This window comes from Strix aluco, chromosome 2 (assembly GCF_031877795.1).
Source record: "Strix aluco isolate bStrAlu1 chromosome 2, bStrAlu1.hap1, whole genome shotgun sequence".
Taxonomy (NCBI): domain Eukaryota; kingdom Metazoa; phylum Chordata; class Aves; order Strigiformes; family Strigidae; genus Strix; species Strix aluco.
Genome location: NC_133932.1, coordinates 137,879,274 through 137,893,008, shown reverse-complemented (window position 1 = coordinate 137,893,008; position 13,735 = coordinate 137,879,274). Strand labels below are relative to the sequence as shown.

Below are 13,735 nucleotides of genomic sequence, written 5' to 3'. Positions count from 1 at the left end.
AGCAATTTCTAGAAAATGTAAGACAAAAGTCAGGACCTCTAACTGGTGGGTGATCAAAGAGACGAGACCCTACCCCAGGGATGGCACCCGTGGGAAATCCCCTGGGAGGTGGAGGCAGGCGGCTCTCACTGCAGGTGACAGGAACTCTCCATCTCAGCCGCTTTCTCTGGAGTTGGGTGAAACGACGTGTAATGAACTTCTTCTTCCGAATCACAGCTGTGTCAGGGAGTTCAATTGTTTTAGGAATCACTTCTTTATTAAAATTCATAGCACTGAAAATGTCTCCAAAAGGAATAACACAGAAATAAACACAAGTGTTGCACGTTAGCAGGCACGGGCTCTCTTTATTCCTTAAATGTATGATTTGACCATACTTTGAGTAAACACGAGGGTGAAAAACTGTTCCCAAAACTATTTATTTTTCAATAAGATAGGTTATAATAGAGGAGGGGGATGCTTGAGAGGCATCAGATCAGGTGTCCTTTGGCTCCAGAAGTGCCACTCTCTGCTCAGGAAAACCCTCCCAGTGCTCTGAGTGTCCCGTCCTCATGCACCCCCCCCCCCCAAACTGCCCCTATGAGAAAGCCGCTGCGCTGCCCTTTTTAAAGAGGGGACGAGAGCTCAGTGACGGGTCAGAGCCAGACAGAAAGAGAGGATGAGGTGGGATCACAGCTGCAGAGAAAGACGAGCTGCTTTCTTGCAGCGGGAAAGCGCAGGAGGGTGATGATCCCCGGCCCTGGGGCTGAACCTGCACCTCCTGTGGGGCTGGAAGAGGGAGCCGCGGCCAGGCCGAGGGGATGCAGCCAGGCCCCTCTCCCAGGTGTGTGCTCGGTGGGAGGGGAACAGCCCGGCGAGGCCACCGAGGTACCAGACACCCTTTCTGCGGCGAAAAATGAGCATCTTGAAAACGTCACCCCAATAGAGGATCCCGTCCAGATGTTTGTTGCTAACCAGATGTTTCTGCTGATGCACAGACCCCACCAGCTCCTCGGGGGGCTCAGTGCTGGCCATTCATTTCAGGGTGCAGCTGCACGGCACCCCTGGAAGTCTGAGTGCTGCAGCAAAGTGTCCTGCCTTTGGTGGCACGTGCCGGCACCGCTGGCACTCAGTGTCACCACAGTCCCGTTTGTTTTCCGTTTCCAGTTTCCCGTTTGTTTCCAGTTTCCCGTTTGTCCAGTGGTGGTGTGCCAGATTCTTCGGGGCCAAACCTCCCCTTACCTTTTCTTGCCGGTCCAACAGCAAACCTTGCTGCCTTTAGCTGAGAGCAGTCGCCAGGCAGAGGTGTCCCCGCGTCCCTCGCTGTGTTGGCAGCACGTCGGTAAGGGAGGGTGGGTGAGACACTTTTGACAGGCTCAGGGTAACCCCTCACCGGGTGTCTGGTTGTGGTGCTGCAAAAGCAGCGAGGCAGAGCTGCGCGGACCCATGCGAAGGGAGAGGGCAGTTTCAAGCTATTCGAAAGAATGATGTGTAACCTCTACGGGCCACGGGTCTTCCATTTCAGGGATGAATTCACAGGTTAGAGGAATTGCTGGCATCTAGAAAGTAGAGATTAACTACTATTGTTATCAAATCCTAAAAATATTCTTGCTCCAGAGCTGCTGCTTTCCTGGGGTGTCTGGCCAAGAGCTTAGGAATCTCTTGGGCGTCGCTTTGCAACAGGAGCTGGAGGAATCAGCAGCGCGTTGCCCAAAGCGGAGCCGCAGGCTTGGACAGGAGCTGCCGAGCATCTCGGGGCAGCCTGGTGCAGTGACTTGTACGACTGATCGCGTTTCCCGGCAGCGCTTTTGTTGCTAAAATACCCTTTTTTGTTTGAGTTACTCTATCTAAAAAAATAACCGAAAAATATTTAATGCCGTTCTAAGGTCGAACATAGTAGTTTTCTTTCAGTAGCTTGACTTAATTTCTTGTTACTCAGAGGAATTCACGGGATTGTTATTTAATGAAGAAATTATAAATAAAAACTATGACCCATGTTACCTGTTTAAAGGTGGCTGTTAGGAATCGGAAGGCTAATGCTCCAAGTCAGAGCAGCTTCCAGTAGCAGGTGCGTGTATGATTTATTGTTCTCTCTACAGCAATGGGTATTTAATTCATCATTCCTTTATCATTCATTTAATGGCAGCTGCTTAATGTTACAGTAGAAATCATGGCTGTATCGTCCAAATTACCCCACAGTCACCTAACAAGAGACCCGGAGGGTTTGCAGTCTCTATGAACCTGCCCGTTTATGAAGGCAGAAGGAAACAAGCGTTATTTATTCTCATTTTGAGCAACAAAGATAGGTTAAGCGGTTTGCCTCAGGTATATCAAGCCTCACTGCAGAAAGCTAAATGGGATTAAGGTCTTTCACGGTAAAGTCTCTTTTTCTAAACCCTTAGTGGCCACGGGCTAAGGGTGCAAAAAAGATCTGTACTCCACAATTCAGGTTTTAGGTTTATATGTGCTAAAGCAGGAACATGACAAGCGGACTGCATCAGGAAAAGTGATGAAACGCGTCTGCAAAACTGTGCTGGAAAGCCCCTGCTCCTGCAGCCAAGCGCTGTTCCTCCAGTGAGGCGTTAGCCCTCGCCCTCCCCGCTGCTCCAAAATTCACCTTCCTGAGAACACAGCGTGTCTGGTGGTGGTGTGCCAGATTCTTCGGGGCCAAACCTCTCCTTGCCTTGACAATCACTATGTAAATTGTATTTTTTTCTGTGCAGAAAGTCACATGAAAAAGGTGTATTTTTAACTTTTAACTGCCTTTAGCTTGAAAGTGACAATGATTACAAGCTTAAATACCCATAAAGAATGTTTGCCTGAAGAAGCAGTCTCATTCAAGCATTGCTTAAGATGCAGTAAGAATAATTTTGCCATTCCTAATCTTCCACTTATACACAGGGCTGACTGCACAAAGCGTGCTGCAAATCAGGGAAGGGCAGAGCCAGGCTGGTTCAGAAGGGAACCTGACAGCCTGTAGCTAAGGCTCCACCTCCGTGGCTTGCAAGGGAGATGTTTTGTTTTGCTGCTTGAGCATCCTCCACTGTGCTGAAACCACAGAAATATTTCAGGCCATCTTTCAGCCCGTACTGCCACCGGTTCATCTGAAATGGGGAGGAGAACGATGAGTGTGGCTCGTTGAGCATCCCCATCTCCTCAGTGTGGGTTTGGGTGGAGAGAGGCTACCTGGGGCAGTCTGTGACTGCCACGTGCAAAGCTTCCAAGGAAAGCTTGGTTAGAAACATGCCAGGCTTCAGTTTTGACAGGTGGGGGCACGTTGCCCTTCTGGATATCTTTAGTATACGTATCCTGGTGTAATACAACCCCCCTGGCTGCCCGAAAGAACAAAGTTGCTCCAGGAACTGCAGTTAGGGGCAGGAAGGGGAAAAGGAGGCAAAATAGGAAATACTGATGAGATTCAGACATGGGCTTGAAATACCTGGGCATGGGCAGGAGGCTGAGGGTGGGAACGTGAGGGGGTGAGAGCTCTGTCTCCACAAATGGTTCTTACACCCTCTGAAGGTGTTCGGGCAGGCCAGCACGGTGATACCTGCACGGGTGTCCTGCGAGTGGTGGGTCGCACGGGACCCGCAGGGCTGCATCCACTCCAGCTTCAGGTGGGGAGCAGAAACCCTGGGAAGGTATAATCCCGCGTTGGTTCTCTCTGGCGTGGCCAGGATGGGGCACGGCTCGTGGGGGGGTTGAAAGCCGTGGCCAACGGGGCCTGGGCGGCTGTTGTGACCTAAAGGGGCACATCAGGAGTGACACGGGGGGAGTGCTGGTCCTGGAGGGAGAAAGTGCTGGGCAATGTCTTCTCAGAGCTGAACTGAGCCCTCCACGGGCAGCTGCCGGGTTCCAGATGCTCCCTGGCTGTGGAGGTGCTGCAAGGCTGCGGAAGGTCTGGACAGTGGCTGCAAAAACCAACGCCAGCATTTGTTTGATTTGCAGATCGCACCCTTGCAGTGTTTTCTTCCATTGCTCTTGCCAGTGAGTTTTTTATGGTGAGTTTCTGCTAATATTGGTTTCCTATCAATGAAGGCGTGACACTTACTGCTATTGCAGAGCAAGCCAAAGCTTTCTCCTCTATTCGAGAATACTGATGTTAATTTTTTGCTAGCACCTGCGGTGGACAAACTATTGTTTTCAATTTTAGCAGTACAAAAACGACTGTGGATGATCGAGTTTTGCTTCACAGTTATGGCACCTCCCAGAATTTCCTTCCATCAGCTCCTCCAGTTTAACTTGTGTCTTGGCTGTCCTTTCTCAGTAATACTTGGAGGTTTCTTCTTCCATCATGCTCGAGTTCCCTACATAGTTCACCTCTCCAAAAGGCCCTTTCGTGCCTGCTTCTTGAGTTTTGGAGTAAGCAAATGTCACATCAACCCTGATGGGACCTAGCCGCACACTGTATTTTTAAATTTTCCTCCTGTTATTCACATTGTTACCTATATATATTGCTGGTATAAAATTATTCATGAGCAATTTGCTGCAATGTTAACACTTTCAGCCAGCCCTTCCCTCTTGCTGGGGTTGGGACCCAGAAGACCAGTGATGGAGAGGATCCTTCCCCTCTGCTCAGCACTGGTGAGGCCACACCTGGAGTGCTGTGCCCAGTTTTGGGCTTCCCAGTACAAGAGAGATATGGACATACTGGACTGAGTCCAGCAAAGGGCCACCAGGATGGTGAAGGGACTGGAGCATCTCTGCTACGAGGAGAGGCTGCGAGAGTTGGGGCTGCTCAGCCTGGAGGGGGAAAGGCTTGGGGGAATCTTATCAATGTGTGTAAAGAGCTGACAGGAGGGAATGAAGACGGGGGCGACAGACTTTCCAGTGGTGTCTGGTGATGCGGTAGGAGGTAATGGGCACAAACTGAAATACAGGAAATTCATCCTAAACCGGAGTAAACACCAGTCAAGCACTGGCACAGGTTGCCCAGGGAGGTTGCGGAGTTTCCATCCTTGGAGATACTCAAAACCTGTTTGGACGTGGTCCCGGGCAACTGCTCTGGGTGGCCCTGCTTGAGCTGGGGGTTGGCCCAGATGGTCTCCAGAGGTCCCTCAACCAGTCTGAAATGCTGGTGCACAGGCCTCTGACACCTGCGGAGTGGATCGGACAACTGGCAGTCAGTGGCCGTGTACAAACCAGAAATAACCAAAACCACAGCTAATGTAGATTGACTTAGATCCTCAAAAGTCTCTGAAGGCACCTCAGATCTTGGCTGTTGAAGAAAGATATCTAACAAGCCTTTAAATTGCACCTGTTCTGCTGCTTAGGTCTCACTTCATTACACAGAAGTGCTTTTTTTCTGAAAATTTTCTACAGCACAAGGAACAGTCGGTGCTAAATAAGCGGCTGAGAAATGGTCTAAATCCAGCAGCTGCTCTGCCTTAAGCCTGATCTGTTGTAATGAAAACTGCCCCCAAACTCTTGTTTTATCACTTAATACCTTTCTTTTCTGTTGGTGCAGATCCTGACCTTCCTTGTCTCGCTACACATCCCAGATCTCAACAAGTAATTAAAAAAGAAACCATCTCAGTTCCAAAACCAGTCAAGTCTCACTTAGCTCCTAACCTTGCAAAATTGCTGTGAAGATGATCCAGCATGGTCACAAAAGCTGCCAGAGAGAAGGAAACTAGTGCTCCAACACTCAGCAAACAGCATATTTACAGCATTGTTCCCTCATAAAACAGAGATGATGCATCTCTTTTTGCCAGAAATCACTGATTCTACATAGTTTTGAGGTAAAAAACAAATCTAAATTCGGCTTTGGTTCCGATGTTTGAGTTGCGTTAGGTCAAACTACTAATTTGGGTTTAATTTCCTCTAGTGAAAGGTGTCCCTCCCCACGGCAGGGGGGTTGGAACTGGATGATCTTTAAGGTCCCTTCCAACCCAAACCATTCTGTGATTCTGTGATTTAATTATACTGAAAATTCTGCATGTCTGCCACCTTCATATAAAACCCAATAATCTCTTGGCATGTACGCATCAAACCTGGGCTGATATTTCGCAGTAGGTTTGTTTTAGGAACGTGTGTCCTGTCCTGAATGTTCCTGCTTTAAAGAATAATAAAGGAGCAATTTTCCTGGATGGCTGGAGAATTGAATAAACAACACTTTGCTGATCAATAAAACCCTTTAACTTCAGCTGGTGAACCTGCAGCAGTGTAATTGCCAGCAGATACAGCCATGTCACTGACCGAACAGCCTCTGCAGAAGTGTTCAGGAGGAATGATCTGCGTTGTCCAAGACAGTGAAGCTCGCGGGTGGCCTGGCAGGGTGTCCCCAGCGGGATCCCACTGAGCCTGGACCCACGGAGCAACGGCACGAAGCGTCCCTGGGGTGCCTGGGTCACCAGCACGGCTTCAGCAAATTAATGCAAACCCAGTTTCATCTCCACTCTACTAGTGGCTTGAGTCAGCAGAGGCCAAAACTCAGGTGAAATCAAACCCTGGGCCTTAACTCAGCGCTGACGACACCTCAGGAAACACCAGCCCTGGCTCCCTGGGCGAGGCGCGCAGCTCTGCGCGTGGGAACGCAACCGCCCAGAATCCCGCGATCATCGAGGTTGGAAAAGACCTTGAAGATCATCCAGTCCAAGTATTAACCTAACCCAACCTAACCCAACCTAACCCAACCTAACCCAACCTAACCCAACGCGCTCAGACACCTGCCAGATTGGAACAGGTCCTGTGCCAACACTAAGACAGATGATGCCCTATTTCTAATTAGTCCATAATTACTTTCTGCTGTAGATACCAAACTGTAGGCGTGTTTCAGTTTGCAGCATACCTGTCCTGCTCAGTGCTCTGGGCCGTGTCTGACCAAAGCTGGGTTTACATCAGCCTGGCTTGGCTGTGGAAATAAGACGGTTCAGCCCTGGGAGCACCCGCCTCTGGTTCAGTTCATCGCCCAGGGCACACATAGGGCACGCAACGCTGGAACAGAAAGAGATGCTGCAAACGGAAGCGCTTGTAGGAAAAGAATATGATTTAGTTTTGTTATCTCCATTAGTTTTGTCTCGGACTAGAAAGACTGTGTGAAAGGCTGCAAGGCCGAGGTTGGAACATGGTTAGAAAACCAGGAAAACGGCTGCGCTTGTCAGAGACACACCGACCCAACGGCCTGTCTTCGGGCCTGGAGAGAAAAGCCCGTGCCTGAAAACTCATCCCTTTTGTCCGTGCCCACAGACCTGCCTGCAAGGGGAGAGGTGGCCAAGTACGGGAATGAATTAACCCGCTGCAGCAGGAGCTTCCCTGATTTTAGACAGGCGGAACGCGCAGTGCGATTTCTGCCAGCAGCCGTCGCCTCCCGCAGTAAGACTCAATTTGCCATAGCTGGAACGTCTGCTGTGCGAGGGGCTGCCTGCTGCCGGGTGTGCGAGCAAGCAATGGCATTCCCATCTCAGCCGCTGGGTCTGCAGCTTTGCCTCTGTGCTCACAGCCCCAGTTGTACAATAATAAATAGAACCTTGGGGTGGTCTAGTTAACTATCTGCTAAAGGACATGGAAAAAGCCAGGCTGTCTTTTGATATGCTGTAGGGAAGAGGAATTTCCTGCATGTTCCATGCCCAGCAGCTGGACATGAGCCAGCAGTGTGCCCGGGTGGCCAAGAAAGCCAACGGCATCCTGGCTTGTATCAGCAATAGTGTGACCAGCAGAAGCAGGGAGGTGACAGTCCCCCTGTGCTCTGCACTGGTGAGGCCACACCTGGAGTGTTGTGTCCAGTTTTGGGCACCTCAATCCGAGAGAGATCTCGAGGGGCTGGAGCGAGTGCAGAGGAGGGCAACGAGCTGGGGAAGGGCCTGGAGAATAAATCCTGTGAGGAGAGATTGAAGGAGCTGGGACTGTTCAGTGTGAGGAGGAGAAGGTGAGGGGAGACCTCATCACTCTCTACAGCTCCCTGAAAGGACGTTGTAGAGAGGTCGGTGCTGGTCTCTTCTCCCAGGGAATTAGTGACAGAACAAGAGGGAACGGCTTTAAACTGCAACAGGGGAGGTTCAGACTGGACATGAGGAAAAAATGTTTCCCAGCAAGAGTGGTCAGAGAGTGGAATAGGCTGCCCAGGGAGGGGGTGGAGTCCCCATCCCTGGGTGTGTTTAAGGGCCGTTTGGATGAGCTGTGGGGGGATGTGGGGTAGGGGAGAACTTTGTAGAGTCGGGCTGAGGGTTGGACTCGATGATCCCGAGGGGCTTTTCCAACCTGAAGGATTCGGTGATTCTGTGATTTATTGGAAAAAATATTGTGGTTTTCAGGACTTTATACCAGGCAGAGGAACATTTAGTCCTTCGGTTACCCAGGCCTTGACACAAAGAAAGCTGGACAAATTAATTTCACGCAAGGCAATCATATATTTCTTAATTAGCAGGAGTTGGCAGGGGAAGTGCAATGCTGGGGATCCGTGTTTGCAGATGGAAGAGCAGCACACAGCAAAGCCTGGCCGCGTGTGGCCGAGGCATGAGGCTCCGGGGGGCAGTGGGGGGGGGGCACAGCACTCCCGAGGAAAATCACTGCATCGCTCCCACGTGCATCTGGCACGGTCATCGCTGCACCTACCGGTACCTCCCGCTGAGAGCTGTCTGCAGTGAGCTGAACCAACCGAGGAGCAAGGTTTGGCGGCTCAAACCTCAAGGAAATGATGTTTTTATTGACGCAGGTGCTATCCAGGGGGCTTGGGGGGCGGGGGGGGGTGTCCAGGCTGCGCCCGGGCAGCCTGCCCTGGTTCTTGTGGTCCGAGCGATTTAGGCCCTCAGCACCCCAACCGCTGGATCCCTGGGGAAGGGAAGCAGTCGGAAAGCAGAAGTAAAGCAAACTGTTTATTTGCTTCTAGTTTCCAACAGCTACCTCCATCCTGAGGGACAGGCGACCTCCAGCAGCTCTGGCTGGGCAGCATCAGCGTCTCTGAGGTGGCCTGCGGATTCTGAATGTCTCCTCACAAATGTAAAAGGCTGTTTTTCTTTCCATGGACCATATGTTAGCGTGAGCTGACGCCAGGATGCAAATGTGAGGTGGGCAGGGACAGAATCTCCTGCTATTTCAGGGAGGTGGGACGTGGTGAATGCCAAATGCAAAAGCACCAGCTGCCTTGCTGATGGGGAAGGCGAGGTTGGACACCACAGCCCGTGGACGCGACACCCCAGTGGCTCACAACAGGGGCTGAGAAAGAGCGTGGTTGTGCACACTGCGCAGCAGCTGACGCCTCTGCAGCCTCCAGGAATCGTAGAGAGTTGACCGAAGTATATTAAATATCCAAGGAAAGAAGGGTGAAATCACCTACTACAGATGGCCTTGAGGAGTTCTCCTACCAACATGATTTACGATGCTGAAATGTCTTATGATTGCAAGAGAAATCAGATGTTTTGGGCTACTTGAAATGCTTCCAGCATTCTTGTTTTCAGAGAAAAAAGGCTAAAAAAGCTTTGTGTGAAACTATTTTAATTTATATTTTGTCAAATTGTATATATTTATATATTGTCAAATTATATATATCTATATATAATATATAAAATATATTTCTATTCTATTCTATTCTATTCTATTCTATTCTATTCTATTCTATTCTATTCTATTCTATTCTATTCTATTCTATTCTATTCTAATTTATATATAGATTCAAATTATATGTATTTATATATTGTCAAATAGTGCTCCATGAAATGAAAGGCCAACTTTTCCTGCAGATCTGTTACCTAACAGACAATATAACTATAGTTTTCATTTTGTCTTTTCAAACACATTTTTCGTGTTCCATGTTTAACACACTTCACACACTGTTTAAAGACATAAAGGCTGCTATCACAGAGTCAACATCTTGAGCAATAAAATGTGAAGTTTCTTCCACTGAGAAGAAGAAAACGGGCTGCAACAGATATCAGTTTGCAGGGTAGCATGCCAGTGAATGTTTAAATGCAGCCTCTCAAGTAATGTAATAAAAATAAATAAACAAATAGGTTCTGGCTCTAGAAATCATACAGGAACATTGTTTAATAACTTACCACCCACATTCATCTTCTCTTGTCACAGTCTCATTGTGTTTACATTGATTTGATGTACCAGCCAGCTGTAGGTTTCCCATCGCCCAGTACTCAGGAGTATAACGGAGGGATAAAATACACGTTAGAACCCAACGCTCTGCGCACTGCAGAAGAGATACAGCTGATGCTGTTGTCTCACGGCTGAGTCCAAGGGCCCCGCCTGGGGCTGGGGACTGGCTGGACACGCGGGGTTACCGAAAGCCCAGTTAGGGGGGGGATTGACAACGGCGACGCAGGGAAGTCACCCGGGTGTCGCGGGCGGCTGCTCTTAGGGTGCAATCCTCAACCTGGGGGTGGGGAGAGGGGGGAGAGCCCGTATCCCCCGGCTGGTGCAGCCCCTCCTCGCACGTGGGGGTGCGCGGGCCCCCGGCGTCTCAAGGGCAGGGGACACCGGCCAGCGCTGGTCTGGCTGCTCTGACTCTGCTGCCGGAGTTGGGCGGCTGCTCCCGAGCCGGGGTTACCCCGGGCCGTGGCTGGTGCAGGGTCTGGAGCACAGGTGTGATGGGGAGCAGCTGAGGGAACTGGGGGGGTTTAGTCTGGAGAAGAGGAGGCTGAGGGGAGACCTCATGGCCCTCTGCAACTCCCTGAAAGGAGGGTGCAGAGAGGGGGGATGAGTCTCTTGAGCCAAGGAACCAGCGGCAGGCCAAGAGGGAATGGCCTCAAGCTGCGCCAGGGCAGGGTCAGACTGGCTCTTAGAAAGGATTTCTTTGCAGAAGGGGTTGTTGGGCGTTGGAATGGGCTGCCCAGGGCAGGAGGGGAGTCCCCATCCCTGGAGGGGTTGAAGAGTCGGGTTGACCCAGCGCTGAGGGATCTGGTGGAGTTGGGAACGGTCAGGGTGAGGTTCATGGTTGGACTGGAGGAGCTTCAAGGTCCTTTCCAACCCAGATGATTCTGTGATTCTATGGTGGCCTGCACTGCTTGGCCACGTGCCCCCTGCCCCTCCACAGCCGGGCGGGCGAGTTCAGGGGTTTATTTCCTTGTAAGAAGATGCACAGACCCTGTCTGCTCTCCTCTTACCCACCCAGGCAGGAGCAGCACAAAACCATCCATGGAACAGACTGTTCTAGAACTCTCTCCTCTGTCGGTTAGAGACAGCTCCCCCGGGGAGCAGGAGGGCCAGAAGTCCCAATGTTCAAGGTGGAATTCAATCTTGTTATAGGAAGGTGAAGTGCTAAGGCTTGGACAATAAGCCCAAGCCAGAGTTGACCTATAGATGAATCCTGTACATTTTATAACTGATAACCATTGTGCTATTAGGTATTATACTAAGTTATAGCAAACCAACTGTTCTGATGTAAAAGGTGGGAATACTGAAGCCTGAGCAACAGGCCCTGAACTGAAACTGCTAACTCTGTATGTAGTCATTAGTGAAATATGCATAGAAGATGTAGTTTAAACAGCATAAAACATGTCTATCCTGAATGTATCCTTATATTTCTTTATGTGTGAGCAAGATAACAAGACCACGGAAACAGTTGTCTGGCCTTGTGACCTTGCTCATAAATTAACTAGATAAGCAGGGAAACTCCCTTAGCTTCTCCCTTAAGCCCTGGCCAGGCTCTGGGGGGAACCTAACTGAGATGAAAACCAGATATTTCCGCTTAAAACAAAGGTGTCAGCTATTCTGGCTTACTGATTTTTAGGTATATAAGGCTGGGCCCGCTCACAGCGACTTTGGAAGCCTCACCTACGGGTGGACGCACCGCGTAGGATTTCCCACTTGCAGGGAAAGGTTCTCCAAATCCTCGCTGTAACCGGGGCTCCCCAGCGACTGCGGATCTGGATGATGGTAACGTATGCAAGTGGTGATGGATCTTTCTTAATCACTATTCTCTCTCTCTCTCAAGTAGTAATGATTTGATGCATTACCCTGTATTTTCCTATTTGTTTAAGTGCACTATTCTGTCTTTTCTTACTGTATGTTTTCTGTATTATTCTGTTACATTATTTAGTTATTTCTAGTAAAATATGCCTGCTCTTTTCACTCTGGTGTCTGAGTTTAATTGATATCCCTGATCAGCAAAACAGAAGGGCTGTGGTTCTGTGACCCAAAAGGTCTGGGCTGAGCTACCTGAACCTCCTAAGCCCCAGGAAGTTGAGGGCTGCAGCCTGGAGAACACCTGGAGGACATCCTCTCAAACGTCTTTGCTGTAAATGAGCGCTGAGAGCAGGAGGCACAGAGGGGTGAGTGCTGGGCACGGGAGCAAGAGGAGGAAGGTCCTTCTCAAACCAGCCTGCGGTGGAGACAGCAGAGACGGGGAGGTGCAGACACACAGGGTTTGAGGAGCTGCCCTTGGGAGGTGGCGTGGGTGATTGTCCAAATCGTGACGTGGGACACGACGCTGAGCCACGAGTCTGTTCCAAAGCCCGGGCTAACAGCACCCAGCCCGTACCACACACCGGGCTGCCGTACCGGCTTTCTTACATCTGGGTGCAGGCAGCAGGGGTGAGGGAGGGCGCCAGCACGGCAGGAAGGCCGGGCCTAAGAAGGAAAGCCAAGGGTGGAGCCCACCAAAGCTTCTCACCGCGCCACAGCCCGACACCCGGTGTCCTGGTGCTGGGGAGGTGACGCAGGTTCCAGACGGCAGTGATGCAATGGAGGGACGTGGCGCCCAGATGGAGCGGATGGAAAACATCTGAGATGGCCAAGGGCTGAAGGCAACTCCTCGGAGTCAGGGCAGAAGGTGGTGGGTGAGATCCTGAGGGTGCTGGGGGCCAACCCGCGGAGGAAGAAGTCTGTGGGCTGCCGGAGGTGTCAGTCTCTGTGCGATGGAGACGGCGCAGAGGGTGCAGGCGAGGAGCCCGCGCCCGGCCAACCCCAGGGACCGGGGGACGGTGGCGCTGAGGGTGGCACCAGCACGGCTGGGCCGGCGGCACCCGGGGCGCTGCGGGTGCGAGTCCGGCCCTGGCGGGGCTGTTCCCGGGTGTGAGATCTCCGGGAGGCTGCAGGGAGGGTCCTGAGGCCTCTGGGGGTCGTCGTGTGTGTGCGTGTGTGTGCATGTGTACGAGTGTGTGTGCACGTGTGTGTGCGTGTGCATGCACGCATGTGTGTGTGCACGTGTGCGTGTGTGTGTGCGCGTGTGTGCATGTGTGCATGTGTGTGCGCATGCACATGAGTTTGCATGTGCATGTGCACACGTGTGTGTATGTGAGTGTGCGCACATGTGTGTGCATGTGTGTGTGTGTGCACGTGTGCGCGCGCGTGTGTGTGCACGTGTGTGTCCGTGTGTCCCCGCGTGCCCCCGCGCAGGCGCTGCCGGGGCCGTGCCGCTCCCCCGCCCCCCCCCGCGCCCCCGCCCTGACCGGCCCCGCCGGGCCCGGACCCGCCGTTCCCCTCCTCGGGCCGTTCCCGCCCGGCTCCGCCCGTGACCCCGCGGAGCCGGTGGGACCTTCGGGCTCTGCCCCGGCACCGGCGCCCCGTGAGCTCCGGGCTCGGCCTGCGGCGGGCGGCCCGGTCCGGCCCTCGGGGCTCTCGGGGCTCTCTGCGGGGATGTCCGGGGGGGCGGGACGCGGCGGCGCAGGAGGGACCGCGCCGAGCAGCCGGTGCCGCAGGCGGGGCACAGCTGGCGCAGAACTCGCCTCTGGAAGCCCCAGATTTTGTGGTTATTCCCGGGTCTTCACGCGCTCTGTGGGGCCGAAATGTGCCGAAGTGACCAGAAGCGTTTCGCTGCCCCGTTGTTTCAGGACTCGGCTCGAAAATTCCTCCACATGCCGGTTTTCAGAAAAGC

General features: G+C 51.9%; 1 protein-coding gene across 1 annotated transcript in view; it reads left to right on the top strand.

Annotated features, from left to right (window-relative positions):
* LOC141919976 (hemoglobin subunit rho) overlaps positions 1 to 13,735 on the top strand; it is a 118,228-nt gene that overhangs the window by 34,974 nt on the left and 69,519 nt on the right. The gene's annotated exons all lie outside the window — the stretch shown is intronic.